This window comes from Canis aureus, chromosome 10, assembly GCF_053574225.1.
Source record: "Canis aureus isolate CA01 chromosome 10, VMU_Caureus_v.1.0, whole genome shotgun sequence".
In the NCBI taxonomy this organism is placed as follows: domain Eukaryota; kingdom Metazoa; phylum Chordata; class Mammalia; order Carnivora; family Canidae; genus Canis; species Canis aureus.
Genome location: NC_135620.1, coordinates 12947849 through 12973625, shown reverse-complemented (window position 1 = coordinate 12973625; position 25777 = coordinate 12947849). Strand labels below are relative to the sequence as shown.

At 34.2% G+C, this 25777-nt stretch overlaps 1 protein-coding gene across 13 annotated transcripts in view; it reads left to right on the top strand.

Moving 5' to 3' along the window:
• Positions 1 to 25777, top strand: part of LOC144321982 (uncharacterized) — a 566375-nt gene that overhangs the window by 378869 nt on the left and 161729 nt on the right. For 5 of the 13 annotated variants that reach the window (XR_013387525.1, XR_013387528.1, XR_013387527.1 and 2 more), the window contains one exon: positions 14980 to 15098. The exons of the other annotated variants lie outside the window; for them this stretch is intronic. The gene's annotated coding sequence lies outside the window, so the exon portion shown is untranslated. The remainder of the gene's footprint in view (positions 1 to 14979; positions 15099 to 25777) is intronic. 13 annotated transcript variants of the gene reach the window in all.

The following is a 25777-nucleotide window of genomic DNA, read 5'->3' as shown; positions in this document are numbered from 1 at the left end:
TGAAGTTCTACTCTTCAGTGAAGGAAAATGGAATCCAAACAAATTTGACAGAAGATCCTAAATGTTTCCTACTTGATAACAAGATATTTAAGTATCTTTAGAGCACTGCCAAAATCATGTAAAGATGTGAAAACTTCAGTTTATAATTAAGTGTATATTAACTTTCGCTTTTTATTTATATAGTTGTTTAGGCCTTTAATTATGTGTGTTCATGAACACAGTATACTTTCTCACTCAGTACCTCTTAAAAGAGAGATATCTCAGGTGTTATTTTTATATTAGTATTGTCTTTGTCAAATTGATGTTGGGATGATTCAAAATTTATTAAATGAGTAGTGAGGCTTTGACCTTTATGTTTTGAAGTTTAAAAAAATCAGCTATAGTCTCATGGCTCTTTCTTCTGGGGGAGGGGGTGGATGGAGAAATAATTCTTTGATTATAGTTTAGTTCTTACACCTAAGATAGTTTCACTTCCACAGCGTCTAGCTTAATGTGTATACTAGCGGATATTTCTAGTGGATGTGCTGATCTGAACAGTGTTCTTTTTTCATTACCTAATACAATATCTATAAGAAGATGTGTTTTTTAATAATTTGAAAGAACCTGTCATACTTTCCTTAAAAGAATGTGTAATGCCCAGAATAAGCTTTTTCTCATTGTTCTTTCTTTTAATTCCATCCTAATTTACATTGTCACCTTTCAAGATAAAAATTCACTCTTACTCATCTTCTTTTCTCCTGGTGATGCCAGATTCCTAAAACTTATTCTTGAAAATGTACATAGCAATAGAGGTAATACTAGAGGTGTGAAAAGGGAGGGAGTTGTTAATATTTCCTCAAAAGGCATATGTCATGAAAAGAAGTGGGGATAGGTTTTTTTTTTCCTTTTGTTTTGGTAAATTAACATAAGTTTAAAATATCTGGACATATTTAAAGTTTGTAGTATTTTCTTACCTTGGGACTATGCTTCTCTTTTAAAAAAGGTCAAGTTCTGAGGGAGTTGCTAATTATTTTCCAAAATAGCTTAAGAGTTCCAATGTTAAAATTCTCAGAATTTAACATGCAGTTAGACTAGCATAATAAATATAGTTTCTAGTGCCATTGTTATTTTGCATCTTCTATATGTCTTTCAGCGGCAGGTATGAGAAAGTAGATAGGATGAATCTAGCTAGTGGCAAAAAACAAAATCATAAATAGCTCCTATATTTACCATTTCTATTTTTATTTTATTTATTTTGGGAAGATTTCTCAAGTACATTATAGATAAGTATTGTAATTGCATGAAACTAAATAATTAAACATTTGTTTAATTTGTTAGAAACTTATAAAGATTTAATAAAGAACCTAGAATTCATTGTTAGGTTCTGCTTTCAACCCTCTTTCCACTTACTATTGAAAGTTCTGTTGTCATTGTCACTGTCATGTGGAAATTATCTGTCTGATACATGTAGACTGTAAGTGGGTCCAAACCAGAAACACGTCCTCAGGATGTTTTTAACGCATGGCCCAATAAAGAGACTAGTGTTTGCTTCCCAGAAAGCATGACCATGAGGAAACAGTATTTGTGTTTTTACTTAGGCAACATTGGTGTGAATTGCTTTAATTTTTAATCATGAAACAAAGGATCTGAGAACTGTAGTAATGGCTTACCATGCATCTCTTGATTAGTTGAAGTATTAGTGCAGAAATGTAAAACTGACTGCAGTGCATCCAAAAGGTCCACATCTGGCTTGTGTAATCACTTTTCCTCCTCATGCAAGTCTGGTCTTCCGGCTTTGTTTGATTCTATTAATTGTCCCACAGCCATTTAATAGCTGTAAGACTTTTTAAATATCTCTTCATATCCAAAGATGGAAAATTCTACTGCTTATGCTTTTCTGTTTAAAAGTTGTTAGTCTGCTTCCTTTCTCGTTTACCTATTATCCCTTTCTCTTACCTGTTTCTTTTTTTTTTTTTAATATTTTTTATTTATTTATGATAGTCACACAGAGAGAGAGAGAGAGAGAGAGAAGCAGAGACATAGGCAGAGGGAGAAGCAGGCTCCATGCACCGGGAGCCCGACGTGGGATTCAATCCCGGGTCTCCAGGATCACGCCCCAGGCCAAAGGCAGGCGCCAAACCGCTGCGCCACCCAGGGATCCCTTACCTGTTTCTTTTTGACATGTGAGTCCAGCCATATGCTGCCGAGTTAAGTGACTGAAACAGACACCTTTCTGTAGAAGAAAATTTTATTTTCTTTTTTTTTTTTTTTTTTTTTGAAATTTTTATTTTCATAGTGTATGTTGGGCTTAGTTTTTTGATGTTCCTCACTTGAGTTTTTAAATTCTGCTTCCTCTTGAGACATTTCTTCATCTGTTCCTCAAGATTCCTCTTTGGTCAGCCTACTCTATACATGAGGACTCTTAAGTCCACATTGTGGTTTTACAGATCAGTGTTGATGACCTAGTAGAAATGGTCATTTCTACTCTAATTTCCCCAGAATTGTTAAAAGAAACAGGATAATATGGGTGATTATTGTTCTTTCTCATCGTTGGGACAATAGTGCTTTCATACTTATCTTAAAACAAAAGGAAAACTTCCCTATCTCCCAGGGAAACATCCAAGGATATTGTGGGGCCATCCAAAGATTCTTATGTCTTGATTTCTTTCTTTATTATTGAAGAATAGTCAACATACAGTATTATATTGGTTTCAGGCATACAGTATAAATGATTCAACAACTCTCTACATTTCTTGGTGCTCATCAAGGGAAGTGAACTCTTAATTTATTTAAATACAGGCTTTTTCTATTACTGATTTTTTTTCCTTCAGAAAAGTGACTCCTTTAAAACCAATATTATGGAAATGTATTTCAATAAGAGATAGTTGTCTGAAGGAAGAAATCAGTAATAGTTAAGAAAAAGTCAATATTTAAATTCTGAACTCTTTTCCCAGATATTTTGATTTTCAAACTGAACCAAGTCCAGGACATTTTCTAGGCACTATTTAGCTGGAAACGGAGAAGAAAAAAACACATACAGAAATTATAAGAACAAGCAAAATGTCTTGCTTTGTGGTTTGGTTTAATCCCCGTATAATTGAACTTCTTTGGTAGATGTCCCAGAATATTGCCAGAAGTACTCCTAAAATGATAAGCTCTAACTATGAAATTATCCAATACAATAAATGTGAGTCTCATTAAATTCAAACAAATTCTAAGAAGCATGCTTTTAAAATGCTGGGTTTTCCTGTGGTGATAATTCATTTCTCCAGCACACTGATCAAAGCCTCCAAATATATCGCTGTTTGTAAGCCAAATTTCTCATTTTCTCCCTTACTGATTTTGCAGTGAGTGTAGAACTCAAATAGGTCCATGGTGACTCTTCATGATTTTTAGCTTATGTTGGTCAGACTTCCAAACTGTTCTTTTGCTGGGAATAATAAATGAAAAAACAAACAGATGGGCAAGTGAGTATTTGTTTATGTACACAAACAAAAACATTAACAGATACACTCTAGGATAGATCAAGGATTTTGCAACCCTGGGAAGCTCTTGATAGCCCAAGGCCATGTCTGAGCTGTGAGCACACAGCTTGGTATGTGAAAATATGAGACTACTGCAAACATCCAGACATAGTGGATTATGTACAAGAAGCCCAGGCATTATTTTTTGGTATGTGTTGAGAAACCTGCTGCGTTTTTTTCTCAATTACCTTTGTATGCTATTGTAGCTTCAGTGCAGGTTTAGCTAAAACCAGCAAGGTGTTTAGAGAGAAAATAGAGTTACCTGCATAGTTGTGTATTGAGGTTATGAGGAAAGTGTCCCTCTATGTCTATTATGAAATATAGACTCCTTCTGTTATTACTAGTTAAATATCTGAAATTCACAATCTTGATTAGTGTTACTTCTAAACCTCCACTAACTGCTAGCTGTGTGATTTAGGCCAGGCTTTTTAACATTTTAGAACCTTGCTTTATCCATTTTCCAAAGGGGATAATGTATGGATATCATAACTGTTTTGATGGCAACATGAAACAGTTCATATGAAGTATTCAGTACCATGAGTAAAAAGTTATTGTGGTTCTTGTAATTTTCATGATTCTAATTATTATCATCACACCTTTACAAATCCCAATCAATACCTTGAAGAGTGCTCAGTCCTTCTTGGTGGCAAGAGGGAGGAGAAAAATCAGTGGAACAAAAGTTGTGGGTGTTCAAACTCAAGAATGTGATTTTTGTGTCGCCCAAGCCTGAGGATTCTGCCCATGCAACAGTAGCTCTAGGTAGACTAAGTGCAGCCACATCAAAGCTGTGAATTGAAGACTGAATCTCTGCACTGTGTGTGTTCATGTTGGTGAAAAGGGCACAGATCTATAGTGCGTGCAGAATTCTCCATATTGAAACATCGCTAAGTATTTCTAAAATGTTTTCACCTGTGGCCACAGCACTGTGGATTTCATTCATCATCCAAGAGTCAAATACTCCATCTGTGTATTAGTCTGTCTTGGATTAATGTCATCATCTCTGAAAGAATTACTTCATCAATGTATTATTATCACAAGGAGGATACCTAATATCTAATATAGGACAAATGAAGAACGGAACATTCAGATTAATTTAGGGAAATGAATAACTTACATAAGCCAAGGAATGAGATGCCCAGTTAATCCATAGCCAAGAGATTAATTTCCTGTGCTTAGGCCAAGTATGTACTTTAGTGCATTATAATATGATCATGTTAGTTACCATGGTTCAATATTCTTCCTTTTGGGTTCTGTTCCTTTGTTTTTAAACTTACTTTGAAATCATTTTTATGTTTGTTTGTTTTGTTTTTTTAAGATTTTGTTTATTCATTCATGAGAGACACAGAGAGATAGGGAGGCAGAGACACAGGTCGAGGGAGAAGCAGGCTTCCTGCAAGGAGCCTGATGTGGGACTCGATCCTGGATCCCAGGATCACAACCTGAGCCAAAGGCAGACGCTCAACCACTGAACCACCCAGGCGTCCCAATGTTAGGTTTAAGACCATTAAACCAGCTTGGAATAGTCACCAGGCTTTATTTCAATGTATATAATATTGCTGACTGAAAAATAATAACCTTTTAGATCCAGAAACCCTTTTATATCACTCATTAAATTATTTGTATGTATTTATTTTTGAGTTATAGTTGACAGTATTAGTTTCAAGTATAGAACATAGTGATCCTACATATTTATATACATCAAGAAACGCTCACCATGATGTGTAGTTACCACCTGTCATCATACAAAGTTAATACAATCATACTGTAACTTATTTCCTAAGTAGAAGTTTGTATTCTCATTCCCGTTAACCTATTTCACTCATCTCCTAACCCCCTGCACCTTCCACCTGGGCAATCACCAGTTCTTTGAGTCTGTTTTGTTGTTGTTGTTGTTGTTGTTACTCATTTGTTTTCTTTTTTAGATTCCACATATACGTGAAATTCTATGGTGTTTGTCTCTTTAGACTTATTTCTTTGAGTATTATACCCTTTAGGTCCATTCATGTTGTTACAAATGACAAGATCTTATTCTTTTTTTATGGCCGAGTGATATGTGTATGCATATACATACCACACCTTCTGTATCTGTTTATCTCTTGATAGGCTCTTAGGTTGTATCTAGATATAGGATATTATAAATAATGCGGTAAACATAGAAGTTCATATATCTTTTTGAGTTAGCGTTTTCACTTTCTTTGTGGATATATTCAGAACTGGAATTAAGGAATTGTATAGTGGTGCTATTTTTAAATTTTTGAGAAACATTTATACTGTTTTCTATGGTGGTTAGACCAGTCTACATTCCCATCAACAGTCCATGAGAATTATCCTTTTCTACATCCTCACTGGTAGTTGTTATTTCTTGTGTTCATGATACTAGTCAGTTTGTATGAGATGGTGTCGTGTTGTGGTTTTTTTTTTTTTTTAATTTTTATTTATGATAGTCACAGAGCAAGAGAGAGAGAGGCAGAGGAAGAAGCAGGCTCCATGCACCGGGAGCCCGACGTGGGACTTGATCCCTGGTCTCCAGGATCGCGCCCTGGGCCAAAGGCAGGCGCTAAACCGCTGTGCCACCCAGGGATCCCCCTGTTGTGGTTTTGATTTCTATTTCCTTGATTAGTGGTGCTGAGCATCTTTTCATGTATCTGTTGGCCATGTTTATGTCTTCTTTGGGAAAAAATAGTCTCTTTAGATTCTCTGCCATTTTTAATCAGATTTCTTTTTTTGGTGTCAAGTTGTATGAATTATTTTATATATTTTGGATATTAACCTTTTTTACAGTTACATTATTTGTTCCCATTCAGAAGGTTGCATTTTTGTTGACATTTTCCTTAGCTGTGCAAAACCTTTTTAGTTTTATGTAGTCCCAATAGTTTATTTTTGCTTTTGTTACCTTTGCCTCAAACAATAGATCAATATATATATATATATATATATATATATATATATATATATATATACACACACACATACACACACACACACACACACACATATATATATATATGTTTTTTTGAGATATATATGTCTCAGATGTCTAAGATTTTATTACCTATGTTACCTTCTGGGATTTTTGTGGTTTCAAATTTCACATTTAGATCTTTAATCCGTTTTGAGTTTGTTTTTAAATATGGCATGAGAAAGTGGTCCAGTTTGATTCTCTTGTACATAGGTGTTTAGTGTTCACACTACCATTTATGGAAGATCCCTTTTTTCCATTATATGTTCTTGCCTCCTTTGTCATAGATCGACCATGTAAGCCTGGGTTTGTTTCTAGGATCTCCGTGCTTTTCCACTGATATGTTTGTCTGTTTTTGTGCCAGTAGCATAAATGTTTTGTTTACTCTAGGTTTATACTTTTAATTTTGGGCTTGTGATACCTCCAACTTGTTCTTTCTCTAAATCGGTTTGGCATTAGAGATCTTTTGCACTTGCCTACAAACTTAAGGATTATTCTAGCCCTATAAAAATACCATTTTGATAGGGATCACATTGAATCTATAAGTTACTTTGGATAGTATAGCCATTTTAACAATAATGATTCTTCTAGTCCATCAACATGGTATATATTGTGTCATATTAAGTTTCTCTCATCAATGTCTATGGTTTTCAGAGTACAATCTCTTACCTCTTTGTTAAATTTATTTCTAGGTATTTTATTCTTTTAGATATAATTTTAAAATAGTAATTTCTCTTTGTGCTAGTACATTATTAGTATAGAAATTCAACAGGTTTTTATATATTTTGTATCCTGTAACTTTACTGAAATTATTTTTTCTAATAGTTTGTGTGTGTGTATGTGCGTGTAATCTTCAGAGTTTTCTGTATATAGTATCCTGTCATCTGCAAATAATGACAGCTTTATTTTTTTCCCTACCAGTATGGTTGTCTTTTACTTCTTAGTCTTCTCTCATTGCTGTGGCTAGCACTTCTTGCACTATGGTGAATAAAAAAAAAAAAATATGGTGAGACTGGACATCCTTGTTACTTCTTATCATAGAAAACTTTGTGCTTTCCCCATTTAGTATGATGTTAGCTGTGGGTTTGCCTTATATGGTCTTATATGTTGAGATATGTTCCCTCCAAATCCACTTTGTTTAGAGATTGTTGACTTTTATTTTAAAGGCATTTATTTATTCATGAGAGACACAGAGAAAGGCAGAGACATAGGCAGAGGGAGAAGCAGGCTTCCTGCAGGGAGCCTGATTCAGGACTTGAGGTCATGACCTGAGCCAAAGGCACAAGCTCAACCATTGAGCCACTCAGGCACCCTTTTTAGCATTTTTATCATGAACAGATGTTGAATTTTGTCAGATGCTCTTTATCTATTGAAATGATTTATTGATTTTTAAATTTAATTTTGTTAATGTGGCTATCATGTTCATTTGTGAATGCTGAAACATACTTAAATCTTGAGAATAAATTCCATTTATTCATTTGGTTGAATTTGATTTGCTAATATTTTGTTGATATTTTTTTCTTTTGTGTTCATCAGGGATATTGACTTTTTTTCTTCTTGTAGTGTGTATGGTTTTGGTATCAGGGTAATGCTCGCCTCATAGATTTAATTTATAAGCACTTCTTTTATAGTTTTTTGGAATAGTTGAGCAAAACTAATATTAAGTCTTCTGTAAGTGTTCAGTAGAATTTACCTGAGAAACCATATCATCCTGGAAGTTTGTTTGCTGGGATTTTTTTTATTACTGATAAAATTTATTTGTAAATTAAGTTTCTTTGGATTTTCTATGCCTTCCTGGTTCAGTCTTGGAAGATGAATATCTTTCTAGGCATTTATCTCTTCTAGGTTGTCCTATCCTTTGGCATGTAATTTTTCATAGTAATCTCTTATAGTTCTTTGATTTATATAGTGTTGGTTATAACTTCTCTTTCATTTCTAATTTTAATTCTCTCTGCTTTTTGGTAAGTCTTGCTAAAGATTATTAATTTTGTATTAGTGTATTTCATTAGTATTCTACTAATTTTGTTAGTACTATACAAGATTTCTTTCTCTTGATTGTTTAAATTTCTAGGATATTAATTAAATCAGCCACAAAGCCCTGGTCTCTGGTAATGGTATTTTTTACTAAAATTTTTCCTCAGTGTGAAGGTAGGAAAAATCACTCAGGTCTAAGTCCAAGCATTTTGAGAATTTTTCTCTATAAATTTTTCTACTTAAATGACTTTATGAAGTTAATCAAAGATAAAGGATCAAGATAAACATTTTTTTTTCACTTGCAGAGAAACATTTTTTTTTAAAAAACAGATGAGAGGCCTTGTAATCTAGTGATATCCTTCATCTATAAATAATATGAGATTGCATTGGTGTTTATAAAACCTCATTTTAAATCACAAGTAATACTCTCATTAACATACTAAAGAATGGCATCACAATTTTTTCGGCAGTAAAAAAAATATTTTTAAGTTTAATACTTAGGTTTCAAATTATTTTTACTCTAGAATTTTGAAGTTCAATTCAAGCAATTTCATGGTATCTCATGCAGATTTCCTACTTACTGTAAGGTTTTACCACATCAAAAGGTTTGTTTGAAAAAGAGGGGTGGAAGGTGACTATTAATAATCTTGGAAAGAATGGGTGAGAACATAGTAGGATGCTAGATTTCTAGGACAGAAGCGCACAATTTTTGCTCAGCAGATTGGATACTGATAACATCATGGAAATAGGCAAGTAATGTTTCCCACATCTCTCTTCCTGGCTTAAACAACCACTGTTCCCATATGGACAATGATATGTACAGGATATTGATAGGAGAACTCTATACAACTGCAATTTACCAGGATAAAGATAATGTGTGGTGGTGTAGGCATTCATTGAATTTGAGATTTGTCTTATGATTTTATGACATACTTGTTACAAATTTGGTAAAAGTTACTTGTGATAAGTAAATTTCTTTGTGTGAAGTAATGTAATTATTGATTTAATTTCTTTAATGGCTATAGAGCTACGCATAGTTCGTTTCTTCTGTAAGTCCTAGTAGTTTGAATTTTCTAGGAATTTTGTCATATCATCTACATATGTAGAACCACTGCCATAAATACTACAATATCTTTTTATGATCTTCAATATCTGTAGGATCTGTAGTCATCATTCCTTTTAAATGTTGTTTTTGATTATTTGTGCACTTTGTTTCTTTTGATCTATCTCACTGGTGTTTGTCATTCTTATTAGCTTTTACAAAGAATCAATTTCAGGCCTTTCTGACACTTTCGATACTTTCAGCCTTTTTTCTTCTAATATGTTCATTTTCGTTTTTAGGTACAACTTCATCCTATGCATTTTCTGTATGTGGTATTTTTCATTGAGTTTAAATTATTTTATACTAATTATTTTATACTTTATTGTGATACTTTGTTTCACCTGTGGTTTATTAGTAACTGTATTTCTTATTTTCAAGCATATGGAAATTCATAGGAATGTTCCCTATGGGCATCCCTGGGTGGCTCAGCGATTTAGCACCTGCCTTCGGCCCAGGGCATGATCCTGGAGTCCAGGGATCTAGTCCTGCATAAGGCTCCCTGCGTGGAGCCTGCTTCTCCCTCTGCCTGTGTCTCTGCCTCTTTCTCTCTTTCTGTGTCTGTCATGAATAGATAAATAAAATCTTTTAAAAAAAAAAAGGAAATAATTCCATTTTATGTTATGAAAGAATTTTTTTAAATTTTTATTTATTTATGATAGTCACACAGGGAGAGAGAGAGAGAGAGAGAGAGAGGCAGAGACACAGGCAGAGGGAGAAGCAGGCTCCATGCACCGGGAGCTGGACATGGGATTTGATCCCAGGTCTCCAGGATCGTGCCCTGGGCCAAAGGCAGGCGCCAAACCACTGCACCACCCAGGGATCCCTGAAAGAATTTTTTGCTTTGCATTCCTCTTATATTTTACTTTTGCAGTAAAAAGTTTCCTTTCCATTATCACTGCTCACTTACTTTCCTGTTCGTTTATTTACTTCTATGTTCTACTAACTCCTATTTTTACTGCTAATTTTTTGAAGTGTAGATTAAAATGTACTCCTACAGCTAGGACATCTGTTTCCATGTATATGTAGGATAAAATGGTGCTAATACATGATATCAGGGATATAAAGCCCTGAACACTAGAAGCCCAGATTCAATGAGGAGGGTGATAAAGTGCTAGAACAACCACATAATGCACAACTTGACTAAAGGAAATGAAGAAGTATATTCTAAACCTCTTTGCTATCTGGTAATTGCCTTCCTCAGCTTTCTTCTTTTCTATTTCACCAAACTATAAAAGAAATATAAGCACTGCAAAACAAAAGAGTTGCAAAACAACAGAAGAATCTATAATTTCTGTCGTTTATTTGTACTTTGTGACATGCTAAAAGTCTCCCCCACTAGGAAAAATAAATGCCAAAGACTATAAACCTGTTAAACTAACAGACTGTGCATTTACAAGTCATAACATCTTATAGTCAATCAAGTTCATTACTGGAAATATGAGATGAGAAATAGCAATAAAATACCACCACAGAGTTTCTAATACCATTCTGACTAGTTTTATTGGAGATAGGCTCTTGAATTTTATATCAAACTGAGAATTTGGTTAATAATAAAATACAGTGGAGAATAATGAATTCTTCTCATAATTTGGATATAATAAATATATCAATTTTTTATATTAATAGTAGGGCAAAATAAGTTTTCACATGGATTACCAATTTACTTGTCTTCATAGTATGGGAAGAGTCAATAGGTAAATATGAGCTGCTTTTCTATACAAAAATCCTCTAAATGTTTGCTTTATTATTTTTCCCCAAACCATTATATATAAAGTATTTCCAAGACATAGCATACATGTGAAAATACATTTCTGGACACTTTCTGGTCACATAAATCAGTAAGCTCAAGCAGATAAAACAAGGTAGACTTTAGATTTGGGCCATCATCATGTCTCCTCTTGACTTTGTCTTAAACTTCTAGCAAGCTCTATTACTCAGCTTTTTTGTACATATGCACTTTTATAATATTTTCTATTTTGTCTAGAGGCTTCACAACATATATTAAAAACCAGTACATTTTGATTTTGCTTATACCACAGTGCTATGATTTAAAATGTGCAGTTTTCTAAACTTTGCATTTTATTTGCTTCCATTTTGAATGCGATTTCAGCTAGAAGTTGAGAGGAATATTCAATTATTCATTAATGTATCCTTGATGAACAAATTTATTCAACTGAATATTTATTAAACACTTGATATTTGGCAATTACATAGGTGTAATCAGGTTGGAAATATTTTTCTTAGTTTCCCTTCTGAGCTTGGAATCAGTAAGTTATGAAAGCCCAGTTCTTTTTTTTTTTTTTTTTTTTTTTTGAAAGATAGAGATAGAGAGAGAGAGAGAGAGGCAGAGACACAGGCAGAGGGAGAAGCAGGCTCCATGCAGGGAGCCTGATGTGGGACTGATTCAGGGACTCCAGGACCGCGCCCTGGGCTGAAGGTGGTGCTAAACCACCGAGCCCCCCCCCCTGCCCCCCGCTGCCCAAAACCGCAGTTCTTATTCAGCAATGAAGTTCTTTGTCGGAATATAGTGAAAATATTTTTTAGACCAGGATTAATGCTATTTTATAGCACATTTTAACTATTCCAAATGCAACCCTCTCTTTCAAAACATTCTTTTCAGTGTCCAAAGAACTGGAAACATACCAGATCTCTGACATCCTTACATAGCCAAATATTGGTTCTGTCTAATTGGGAGACACTCAAACAATACTGGAAATAAATAACAGACATCAGCAAGCTCACCAAGGTGAACTTTTGGGAAATTTAAACAAGGATTTATATTCATCAGGCACAATCACTCCCAGTCAAGCACATGCTAATTTTATACAGGGATTTTAGGAAGTATAGTGATCAGGGATCAGCTGGCTTTCATTGACATGAATGAGTTGATGTCAGTTGTAGAAGCTTGGGGCTCTTGATTGATTGGCATTGAAAAATGTGTTCACTGGAACACAACTGGCTCCATAATTTGGAAGTCCCAATACAAAATAAAGATATGAGATCTTTTATTCAAAAGGCAGGGGAAGAACCCCATTTTTCTTTCTTGCATGGTCTGTTTAGTGATGTGTCATGGCATTTTTGTTTTGCCATTTAACATCACATTTTCTTGGAAAGAGTAAATATAGACCCTTACAGGAGACTTAGGCCTGGTATTTGGACCTACCGCATGAGTTTCCTGGCCCTCATTAGGGGAACAGATGTTGGCAATGGTGTCTGAGTGGGGTTGGGAAGGTTCTCAGCAACCCTTTCCCATAAGAATACAGAGTGGTGTTGAGTAGTGGGATTGCACATGAACCAAGGATCCAAGTGAACTTATGCTTCATGGATCCGTTGGGCTTCATTAATAAAACACACATTCCAAGTTAAAATTAATAATTAGGGATCCCTGGGTGGCGCAGCGGTTTGGCGCCTGCCTTTGGCCCAGGGCGCGATCCTGGAGACCCAGGATCGAATCCCACGTCGGGCTCCCGGTGCATGGAGCCTGCTTCTCCCTCTGCCTGTGTCTCTGCCTCTCTCTCTCTCTCTATCTGTGTGTGACTATCATAAATAAATAAAAAATAAAAAAAAATTTATTAATAATTATAAGACAATGACCATAGATCATTTAACCCCAGGCACTGGTCCTTTTCTGAGAGCAGTCCTTTATTGGTCACATGCTCATTCAGGTGGCTGTGCATTGGAGTAAGTTCTATTTTATTGGCTAAAATTAGAAGTGCGGAGCTAGCTCTGCAAGGAACTTCCCATGGTTTATGCAGTGGAATAAGATGAGCTGTTCAAATCCAGTTCTCATAGTGCTTCTTCACAAGTCTGTACAAAGCTATCACTTATTGTTTAATTTAGTTAAAACTGGTTCTGACAGCTACATTTTGCCATGGCTATAAAACAATCAGCCACATCCTGGAAGTGCAGAAAGTTCTTTTATTTTCAGTCTCTGTCTATAGTAGAGCCCTTCAAGGATCATGTGGCCACCATTCTTGTCAAATTGTTTGAAGGTAAAGTTGCACTTGGGTAGGTATCATTTTCAGTTTCTTTTTTTTTTTAATTTTTATTTATTTATGATAGTCACACAGAGAAAGAGAGAGGCGGAGACATAGGCAAAGGGAGAAGCAGGCTCCATGCACCAGGAGCCCGATGTGGGATTTGATCCCGGGTCTCCAGGATCACACCCTGGGCCAAAGGCAGGCGCTAAACCGCTGCGCCACCCAGGGATCCCCTCATTTTCAGTTTCAATGTCAGTTTACCTGAAATATGAATCACCTGTCAGGACAGTGAATGGAAAGAAGCACTTGGTACTCTAGACAAAATATGTGGACAACTGCAAAATAATAAATATAACAAACTATTATAAGAAGGATGTTGAAGCCTTTCCAGAACCATGCTCTGACGTTTTCCCCATGCAAGCAATGTGTATGTTGCTAGACCTAGCCAAGCTGAATTTTTTTCTTAGCTTAGATAGAGTATTGCATCACACCTGTGATCTTAATCTTGGATATGGCATGGAGTGTTAGCAAGATCATAGATACACCCACTGGTTGGCCAAAGAAACTAATGCTATTCTGTTTTTGTTTTTTTTTTTAATATAATTACTTTGGCTAGTAAAAATAAACTTGTTTGTTAGGCACTGAGGGAATGGAATTTATTTTTAACGTTGCTCATCCAAATGGGGCACAAATTTTTTATTATCCTTACAAGTTTTCCAGCTAGTATGGATGGGATTATTATGCTTAGGAATATGTCCCATGAATTATCATTTAATACTTAGGAAAGATTTTTATCCATTCAGATGATTTGTAAAGAGACAAAATCTTTTAAGGGTACTCGGAGGGTCATAAATTTTGAATGGTCGATAGCTCCATGAACAATTAATCTTGACCCTGATCTGGCATTTAAAACATTGATTTCCATAAAGGGAAAATAATCTAGTAACCATAAAAGAGACATGTTCCATTTTATAGGAAATGTAGACATTGTCTCTGGCTATTGTTGACACAAACAGTAATTGTTAAATCCCCAGAAATCCCTACCTCCCTCTTGGGGAGTGTGGGTTTTCCTATATTTATGTATTGTTCATACCATCTATTAGTGGTAAGGGAACATACCTTTATATTCTTAAAATTGGCTACACTAGCAATAATGTTCAGGTTGAAGTTCTGATTACATAACAAAAGAATTTTCTAATTCTTACGTAGTACCAAAATATACCTCCTTGGGGGGGAAAAAGGCAAATTAGTAGAATTTCCTTCAAGTAATAGATGTGAGACAGTATAAATCATAATGAAGTATGGTACAACTACATCTACAACCTGAAAAATCCATTTTGCTTTATGTAGTTTATACAGACTCAGGAAAATACCCTTTTGTGTTTTTAGTTCTCAGAAAGGCCTTGCCTTCTTGGTCCTAATACCAGAATACAATCTTTTGTTCCTCCCTTTCCTTCATAGATCACCTCATTGTGAATCATTTGAGTATCCAATACAACAATCAAGATTGCTGTGAAAACTAGACAGTTTAAGGAGTATTTACTTCCAAGATGGGTTATTCACAGAGGTACATTAATAAGGTAACTACAAAGCATAGTGTAGTAACTTTGAACTAGCCTTTACCATCTGTAGCCTGAAGACAGGAGAGATTATGAGAAGACAGGAGTCTCATTACTAAACTGTGACAAAAGCCTCTTTCATTCGTTCTTTTATTCACTTTTATATTTACTGATTTTATATTTACTGATGATTTACTGATGATTTTATATTTACTAATAGTGATTACCATCACTATTAATGTAATTTTAGAACATATTCATCATCCCCAGAAAAAAACAATTCCCTGTACATATTTGCAATCAGTCAACATTCCTACACCACTGATCTCCTATTCCACCCCCTTCTGAACTTGTATCAGCCCCAGGCAGTCACTAATCACATTCTGTCTTTATGAATCTGCCCATACTCATCATTATATGGCTACACCATATTTTGTCTATCCATTTATCAGTTGGTGAACATTTAGGGTTTGGGTTTGGAACATTTCTATTTTGGAGTATTATGAATAATAGTGGACATTTTTCATTTTTTGTTCATATATCCCTTTCTAGAATGGAATTGCTGAGTCATAAGGTAAGCATATGAATCATACTTTGAGAAATTGCTACAAGGTTTAAAAGTGTACCATTTTACATTATCACTAACAGTGCAATACGTGAGATGTCCAAATTCTGAACATCCTCATCACCACTGGTTATTATCCATCTTTTGATTTTTAACATCCAGTGGGGGAGGGAGTGGCACCTCAGTGTAGATTTGGTTTGCATTTTCCTGATGACTAGTAGTGGTGAGCATCATTTCACGTATTTACCATTTGTATACATGCTTTGGAGGAGTGTATATTTAAATCCCTCTTCATTGTACAATTGGAGTACTTATTTTTCATGGCTGACTTGAAAAGATTTTATATATTCTGGACACTAGTCCCTTATCAAATATTGGATTCGAAAATATTTTCTCCCATTATAAGGATTGTTCTCATTTTCCTGATGCTATCATTTGAAACACAAAAGCTTTAAATTTTGGTGAACATATTGTTTCCTTCCACTGCGTGTACTTCTTGTGTTGTATCTAAAAAGCTATGGCTTAATACAAGGTCATTAAGATTTATTCCTAGTTTTTCTTTAAGGAAGCTTATAGTTTTAGTTCTTACTTTAAAATGTATGATCTTTCTTGTGTGACATTTTGTGTATGGTGTGAGGTAGAGGCCCAAAATCATCTTATGCATGTGGCTATCCAGTTGCCTCGGTATTGTTGGTTGAAAGATTGTTCCTTCTCCACTGAACTTTCTAGCTACATTTGCTGAAAATCATGTGAGTTAATTTCTGAATTCTTTTATTGCATTGATGTGTAGGACTATCTTTTCTGTCATTACTACAGTGTCTAGATTACTGTAGCTTTGTGTTAAATTTTGAAATCAGGAAGCCTGTTTGCCAACTTTCTTTTCCAAGAATGCTTTGGTTGTTTCCATATCAATTTTAGGATCAAAACATTGAATCTCTAGATCCTTTTGGTAAGTATTATTTTAAAATATTCCAGTCCATGAGCATGAAATGTCTCCTTATTTGTTTGGATCTTGTTTCATATTATTCAACATTTGATAGTCTGTAGTATACAAGTTGGGCACTTCTTATGCTAAAATTATTTCTAACTATTCCTTTGTTGCTATTGCAAATGAGGTGGTTTTCTTAATTTCATTTTTTTTGATTATTCAGAGCTAGTGTATATAAGTGCAATTGATATTTACATATTAATTTCTTATCCTGCCACATTGTTATACTAGTTTATTCTAATCAGTTTTTTAGTTGATTTCTTGGGATGTTTTATATGTAGGATCACATGATCTGTAAAAAGAGAGAATTTTACTTCTTGTCCAAGCTGAATGTTATTTATTTATTTACATTGCTTCACTGTCCTGACTAGTAAAATGTTGAATAGAATTGGTAAGAATAGGGGCACCTGGATGGCTCAGTGGTTGAGCCTGAGTCTTTGGCTCAGCCTGTGATTCTGGGGTCCTGGGATTGAGTCCTGCATCAGCTCCCCAGAGGGAGCCTGCTTCTCCCTCTGCGCCCCTCTCTCTCTCTCATGAATAAATAAAATCTTTAAAAAAATAAAAAGAATTGGTAAGAGTAGTCTTGTTCCCTATCTTGTTCCTTATAGAAGGAAAACATTCAGTTATTCTCTAGTAAGTATGATTTTTAGCTGAGGGTTACTTATAGATGTTCTTTTTTGAATTGAAGAGAGTGTTGAGGTTTTTATCATGCATCTGTAGGGATGATGATGTGATTATTATTCTTTAATTTCACACTATAATCCTTTAATTGTTTTACAGATGTTTAAGTAACCCTATGTTGTGGGCTAAATGCCACCTGGTAATGATGTATAACCATCAGTGGCTAAACTCAATTTTCTACTTTTTTGAGCATTTCTGCATCTAAATTCATATGGGATATTTGTTTTTCTTTACTTGGGGTGTCTATGTCTGGTCTTGGCACCCAAGTGATAGTGACCTGATAAAATGAGTTGGGAGGTATTCTCTTCTCTTTGCATTTTTTGAAATACTTTTGAAGAATTGGTATAGATTCTTTGCTAAATAGTTGGTAGAATTCACCATTGAAGCCATCTAATTCTGATCTTCTGTTAGATTTTTATTAGTAATTCAATGTTAGCTTATTTTATGTCTATTCAAATTATTTAGCTCTTTGTGAGTACATTTGGTAACTTGTGTCTTTTGGAATTTATCCAATTCATCTGAGTTATTCAATTTGTTGGCGTAAAGCTGTTTACTCCCTTAGTACCCCTTTTGTTTCTGTAGGGTCCAAAGTTGGTCCCTCTTTGATTCCTGATTTTAGTAATCAGAGTCTTGTTTTCATTGGAATACTAAATTTTGTCAAGTTTGTGTATCAAATAACCATTATACTGATTTTTGTTACTGCTTCCCTACTATTTTATTAATTGATCCTCTAATCTTATATTCTTCTCTCTCTAGTTTCTGAAGGTAGAAGTTTAGATTAATGAATTTCATTTTTTCTTTTTCAAATAATAAATTTACAGCTATAAAATGTCCTTTAAAAATTATTTCACTGCATCTGGTAATCTTCAGTATGTTGTATTTTTCTTTTCATCTTTTTTTTTCTAATTTGTCTTTGCTTTATTGTTTGATTTAATATTTATAAATGTTATTTTCATATATTTATAGGTCTTCAAATTTTTTACTTTTAATTCTAATTTTATTCCATTGTGGTTAGAGAATACCCCTTCTATATTTTCACTCCATTTGAACTTATTGAGGATTTTGTTATAGCATAATGCTTGATCTAAAAAATATTCCATGTGCACTGGGAAAGAATATTCTGCTGTCCTGGAGTATTCAATTGATGTTAGGTCAACTTGGCTTATAGTGCTGTTCAAGAGTTTAACTTCCCTGCTGTTCTACTACATGTCTTATAAATTATTGAAAGTGAGGTATTTAAGTCTCACATTATTATTGTCTGTTCCATTGGTCTGTGGGTCTGTTTTTGTGCCAGTACCATACTGTCTTATTAATGTAGCTTTGTAGTATAGCTTGAAGTCAGAAAATATGATATCTCCAGCTTTGTTCTTTATCCTTAAGATTGTTTTGGCTATTTGGGGTCTTCTGTTCTTCTATACAAAATTTAGGATTGCTTCTTATAGAAATATAAAGAGTGCCCTTAGTATTTTGATGCAGATTGTATTAAATCTATATAGATGGCTGCAGGTACTATAGACATTTTAACAATAGTTCTTCCTATCCATGAACATGGGATGTGTTTTTGTGTCTTCAGTTTTTTTTAGTGAAGTCTTAACATTATACATTTCACAGATATTTCATTTTTTGGTTAAATTTGCTTCTAAGTATTTGTTGATTTTGATTCTATCTTGAGTGGAATAGTTTTATTTCTTCTTCAGATGTTTCATCCTTATCATATAGAAATGCAACTGATTAATGTATATTAAGTTTTTATTTTGCAACTTCATTGAAGTCACTGCTTAGTTCCAAAGGTTGATTTGGTTGAATTTTCTGGATTTTCTATATACCGAATCACATCATCTGCAAATAGTGAATTTTAATTCCTTCTCCCTGATTTGTATGCATTCTATTCCTTTGTCTTGCTTGGTGGCTCTAACTGGAGCTTTCAGTACTATATTGAATAAGAGTGGTGACAGTCAGCATCTTTGTCATCTTTGTGATTATAGAGGAAAAGTTTTCAGTATTTTTCCATTGAATATAATGTTAGATGTGAGTTTCTTATATATGGCCTTTATTAAATTGATGTATAGTCCTTTTAATTAAAAATGCTGAGGAGTTTTATTATTCAAAGATGTAGGGGTGCATGGGTGCCTCAGTCAGTTAAGCCTCCAACTCTGGGTTTCTGCTCAGGTCATGATCTCATGGTCCTGGGATTGAGGCCTATGTTGGGCTCTGTGCTTGGCAGGGAGTCTTCTTGAGGATTTTCTCTCTCCCTCTGCCCACCCCCTCTTTCAAATAAATACTATATATAGCCAGTTTTTTTCAGTAGCTCTTGAAATGATCATAGGATTTTTAGCTTTCATTTTATTAAAGTGATATATATTACATTAATTTTTGTATGTTGAATTATCCTGGCATCATAGGGAAAAATTCTGCTTGGTCTTGGTATATTTTTATATGTTTTTAAGTTTGGCTTGCTAATATTTTGTTCAGAATTTTTGCATCTATATTCACTAGAAATATTGGTCTGTAGTTTTCTTCTAGTGCCCTTACCTGGTATCAGGGTAATGTTGGCTTTATGAAATGAGTTTGGAAGTGTTTCCTCATCCTTAAGTCTTTGGAAGAGTTTGAGAAAGATTGGTATTAATTTTTCTTTTAATGTTTGGTAGAATTCACCAGTGAAGCCATCAGATTCTGGGATGTTCTGTCTTGGAAAGTTTTTGACTGCTGATTCAATCTTGCTCCTTACTGGTCTATTCAGATGTTCTATTTCTTGGTAGCAGTCTTGGAAGCTTTTGTGTTTCTAGAAATTTATTAGAACTATAAGAGACTATTGTAAACAATTATATGCCATGTATTTCTATAGTATCAATTAAAATTTATCCTTTTTAATTTCTGATTTTAAGTCTTTTTAGTCTGGCTAAAGTTTTCCAATACTATTTCCTTGAAATACCAGAATGGATCAAATTACTAGTTGTGTGTTCTCTATTTCATTTATTTATGCTCTAATCTTTATTATTTCCCTTTTTCTGCTACCTTGCAGCCTCATTTTTTCTCTTTTTATAGTTGGGTTTTAAAGTGAGGTTACGTACTTGAGATGTCTAATATCCTAGTGTATACATTAATCACAATAAACTTTCCTTTCAGAACTGCTTTTGCTGCATCCTATAAGATTTGATACGTTGTATTTATATTTTTATTTTGAAGTCATTTTTTCTCTTTTGACTTTTTCTTTGATCCACTGGTTGTTCAGAACTCTATTCTTTGTTTCTACTATCTGTATATCACCCAGCTTTCATCTTGTTGCAAAAATAGGTTGTAGGATTTCAATTTTAAATTTCCTGACAGGTGTTTTGTGCCCTATCATATGATCTGTCTTGAAAAATGTTCCATGTTCACTTCACAGTAATGTGGATTGTGTTGCTATCACATGGAATGTTTTATATAAGGCAGTTAAATCTATTTGGTCAGTTCTAATATTGCCTTGCTGGTTTTCTGACCGGACAATCTATCTCTTGTGGGCAGTAGGGTAGTGAAATCCTCTACTGTGACTCTGTCGTGTATTTTTGGTGTTCCAATGTTGAGTGTATATATATCTATAATTTTGGTATCTTTTGGGTACATTAACCCACTTATTATAATCTCCTGATAGGTGATTGACTTGAAGTCTGTTTTGTCTGATATAAGTAGAACAACATCTGCTTTCTCTGGGAATATCTTCTTCATCCCTTCAGATTGAGTCTATGTGTGCTTTATATGTAAAACGAGTTTCTAAATGGCAATATATAGTTGGCTTTTTTTTCTCTTTTTTATCCATTCAGCCACCCAATGCCCTTTGATAGTGAATTCAACTTATCTATACTGAGAGGGATTATTAATATCTAAGAACTTACTATTGCCATCCTATTGATTGCTCTCTGATGGTTTTGTTCCTTCTTGGTTCCTTATCATCATTGTTTCTGTCTAGCTTTGTAGAATAGTATTTTTCCATGATGATTTACTCTGTCTCCCATTGTGTGTGTGTGTGTGTGTGTGTGTGTGTGTGTGTGTGTGTATGACTCTAGATATTATCTTCATTTATAGAGTTTTTACTCTTATACTATTTAACTTTTATGTTTTTGATGTCACAATTTCCCCCTTATATTGTGACTCTGTGAAGACATTATACATTATAATGTTATAATGTATATTAATATAAAGACATTATGTTGTAATGGTTAACACATTATTCTAAAACAGAATTATAGTTTAAGCTTAGATAGTTTATTTTCTACCTTTTAGTGTACACAGAACTTCCTCTATTTAAAATAGGCTTATTGGGACATAGTTCCCTTTTAAGTTGAAAATATCCTAAATAGAAAATGTACTTAAGCTATGATGTCTGGTCCATTAGCTACATTAATGTAGCTTAGCTTCAACATGCTCAGAATAGTTAGATGATTTTCCCCAACTGTAGGCTAATCTAACACAAAGCCAATTTTATAATAAGGTTGAATATCTCAGGTAATTTATTGAATACCATACCAAAAGTAGAAAACTGAATGATTGTATGGGTACAGAATGGTTTCAAGTGTGTTGGCTGTTTACCCTCATGATGGCATGGCTGACTGGAAGTGAGAGCTCACTGCTGCTTCCCAACATTATGAGAGAGGATCATACCACAAAATAATAGACTGAGAAAAGACTAAAATTCAGAATTAAATGTACAGTTTCTAATGCATGTGTTGCTTTCACACCATTGTAATTCGGGGACCATGTGCGTTTTTACTTACAATTATGTAAGCAATTAGTGCCTTTTCATTTCAGCATCTTTTGGTAAGGTAGATCTCGTGGTAATGAACTCCTTCATTTTTTGTGTGTTTGTCTGGGAGAGCCTTTCTCTTTCTTATCTGAAGGTTAACTTTGCCAGATAAGGTATCTTGGCTAGTAATTTTTACTTTGCAGCACTTTGTCATTCTCCTCTCTCCTTGCCTATTGCATTTCTGCTGAGAAATCTGCTCATAGTCTAATGAGGGTTCTATTGTAAGTTAGTCTCTTTTTTTTTCTTGGCAGTTATTAAAAATCTTTATCATTGATGACAGTTTCATTATAGTACATCCGGGAGAAGGCATTTTGCATTGATATAAAAGAGTGCTCTGTTAGTTTCTGTTAGACTTGTATGTCTACTATTTTCCCCACATTTGAGAAGTTTTCAGCTGTTATTTCTCTAAATACACTCTCCTTCCTTCTTTTTCTCTTCTCCTTCTGGTAAAATAATTATTCTTAAATATTTATTTTTCTCATCAATACTGATGACTCTTGTACGGTTTCTTGACTTCTTGAAAATCTTAGCTTGTGCTCTCATTTTTAAATTCTTACCTTCCAGATTGCTAATTCTTTCTTTGATCTGATCTGCCCAATTTCTTACACTAATACATTCTTAATCTAATTCAATAAAAGCATATGCTCCAGGTTTTGTCTGGTTCCTTTTTTTAAAATTCTCAGTCTCTTTGGTAGAGAACTCATTCTGTTCATTAAATTACTGAATTCATTAAATTGCCTTTCTGAGTATTCTTGTAGCACACTGAATATCTTCATGTTATTTTGAAATCTTCATCGGGTTAGATCACAATATTGCATGCCTTTGGTTTTGCTTGCTGGGGAATTATTGTCTTTTTATGATATCCTATTACTATAGCATTTATAGTGTTTGATGAAATGTTTCTGTCATTACATTTTAAGTGTACAAACCTTTATTAGTTATTTACTTTGTTACAGTTCCGGACTAGCAATTAAAAATCCTTCTTTCATTTTCCAGAAGATGGCATTATAGCTCAAGTTGTTGCTTTCTCTTTACCTGAGTTGGTTCTGGGGCTGTATTGTGGAACATGTGTTTTAACAAAGATAGTTAGCAGCAGGAGGTATAGATTTAATACCTGAAATTTTGTGGATGCCCACTGCATGGAATGAGGATCCTTAAGTGGGAGTACTCCCAGATTTCCATGGTCAAAACTCCTGCTGGAAGCAGGCAACAGGGAACATGTTCCTTCTCAGCCCTTTGTTAATCCTTTCCTTTCTCTCCCCTCCCTAGTCATGGAGGTCCTTCCCTAGAAATCATGCTGCTTGTGCCACCATCAGTCAGTCACTCTCCACTAGGTTTTCACTTCCTGTATGAGAGGGGTCACCATGCTTACCCCCAGCAAAAGCCCAGCACGTTGCACTGCCACCTTGGGTAGCAGGGTATGGATAAGATCCTTGACCTCTTTCTTTTCATTGCATTGCAATGACACATGGTTCTTCCATTAGGCTAGATGGGAATTCTCAGATTCCTTTGGTCTTGCATACTCTTTCTGTTTTGCACTTGCCAGTTTGGCTTTTTCTCCACCTGCAATAACTGGGAGTGAGCAGGCTTATGACTCCCTTCAATCTGCAGGACCATCAAGGTCCTATCCACCTACTATCTATAGCACAGGTAGGGAAGAGATCTGCTCAGGGCTCCAGTATACTGTGCAGAAGCACTTTTGGTTCTAAATGACTTCCCTCCCTTTTCATTTACAACTAAGTAAGGAATGACTGACACTGCCATTATGCTGATGTCAATGCTACTACAGATTTGGCTTATTTTCTTATTGGTATTCCTGGGAATTACAATTAGCATCTTAGTGTAAAACAGTCTAAATTTATATTCTAATTTATGCCAGTACTATATAAAAACTTTTCTTGAAAGAAGCTGCTCTCTTACCCCTCCTCTGTAATATTACTGCTCTATGAATGACAACTTTATATATTATAGCCACACAACTTGTTTTTCTAATACTGCTTTATGCAGTTGACTTTTAAAACATACAAAGGCAAAAAAATTAAAAATATAACATAAAAAGTGAAGTGTTACAAATTTATTTACACTCTTCCATAATATATATGTAGTTATGTTTATTGGTATTCTTTATTTCTTCATGTGGATTCAAGTAGTTGTGCAGTATCTTTTCCTTTCAGCTTTAAGAATTTCTTTTGCTATTTTTATAAGCAAGTCTGCTAGTGATATTTTTAATTAGAAATATCTTAATTTCTCCATTGTGCTTTAAGGATAGTTTAGCTGATAGTTCTTGGTTGACAGCCTTTTTAATCTACTCTTTAGAGATCTCTCCTCACTGTCATCTGGCTTTTTGATGAGAATTTAGCTGTGAATCTGATTGAGGATCACTAGTACATAATCTTTTTTACTTCCTGCTTTCAAGATTTTCTCTTCAACTTTTAAATTTAGGTCATAGTTATATTGAGAAATTTCTTTAAATTTATTATATCTAGAGTAAATTAAGATCTTACATAGATTAATATTTTTCATGAAATTTGGGAGGTTTATCCATTATTTACTAAAAAGTACTTTTTTTTTTCCTTTCCTCCCTTCTTTTGGGACTTCCATTACACATTTCTTTGTACATCTGATGCTGTTCCATTAGTCTTTGAAGACCTGTTTGTTTTTTCTTTTTTCCTGTTCTTTACACGGGATAATCTTAATAACTTGTCTTCACATTCACAGATTGTTTCTTTTGCCAGCCCAAAACTATTTAAATCTCTCTAGGGAATTTTGATTCCAATTGCTTAATGTATCAAATGCAGAATTTCTTTTTAATAAATAGTTTCATTATTGATATTCTCTATCCAAGGCATCATTGTTAACTTTGTTCTATAGTTCTTTGAAAATGTTTAAAATAGCTTACTTAAAAATATGTATTCGCTAAACACAAAATCTGGTTTCCTTCAACATTTACATTGGATGCTTTTCTCTCAGTGTGTGTGGCATACTTTACTGTTGCTTTGGGTATATTTTTGGTGGGGGGTAAAAATTGGACATCTTAGAGACTGTAACAAGTTGGTGTTACATCTGCCCATTTTCAAGTCTGTTATGGCTAGTTTTGCTTTTCCTTTCTCTCTCCTTTTTTTAAATTGCTGCTTAGTTTTTTAGTATACTTTCTGGAATAATTCTATATTCTGTGTTCTTTAAAGTGTATGACCTTGGACTTCTCTGTTGGCATTACTTTTTAACATTTCCTCAAAATTTTAAGGCTGGTTTTTTAGATATCATACCTCATTCAGTGTAATTTAGTGGTGAGTTGGTGATAAACTGATAGATTTCCTTTATTTCTTTGTTTCTGTTTCGTTTTTTGAAGCGATGACCAATGTGAGAAAACATGCATTTAAACTTCAGTTGGGAAAAAATCAAAATGTATTTCTACCAATAAAAAGGGAAGTCAGAGATAAAATTTATTTTTTTCTTTAAATTGCCTTCCCTAAGTCTTCATATATTAGGGAGACTTTTAAAAATGTTTGATACATACCCATGCCAAGAAAGTAAATTCTACAGTAATCTTATAAAACCATGTTTTAAATTCTGAATTTAATTTGAGCACTGTATAATAAAAAATTCATGAGCTAAGTGGAGAAAGTTGAATGAAGATTTAGACAGAAATGATTAAAGAAACTTGAAGATTGATTTATGTGGCAAGA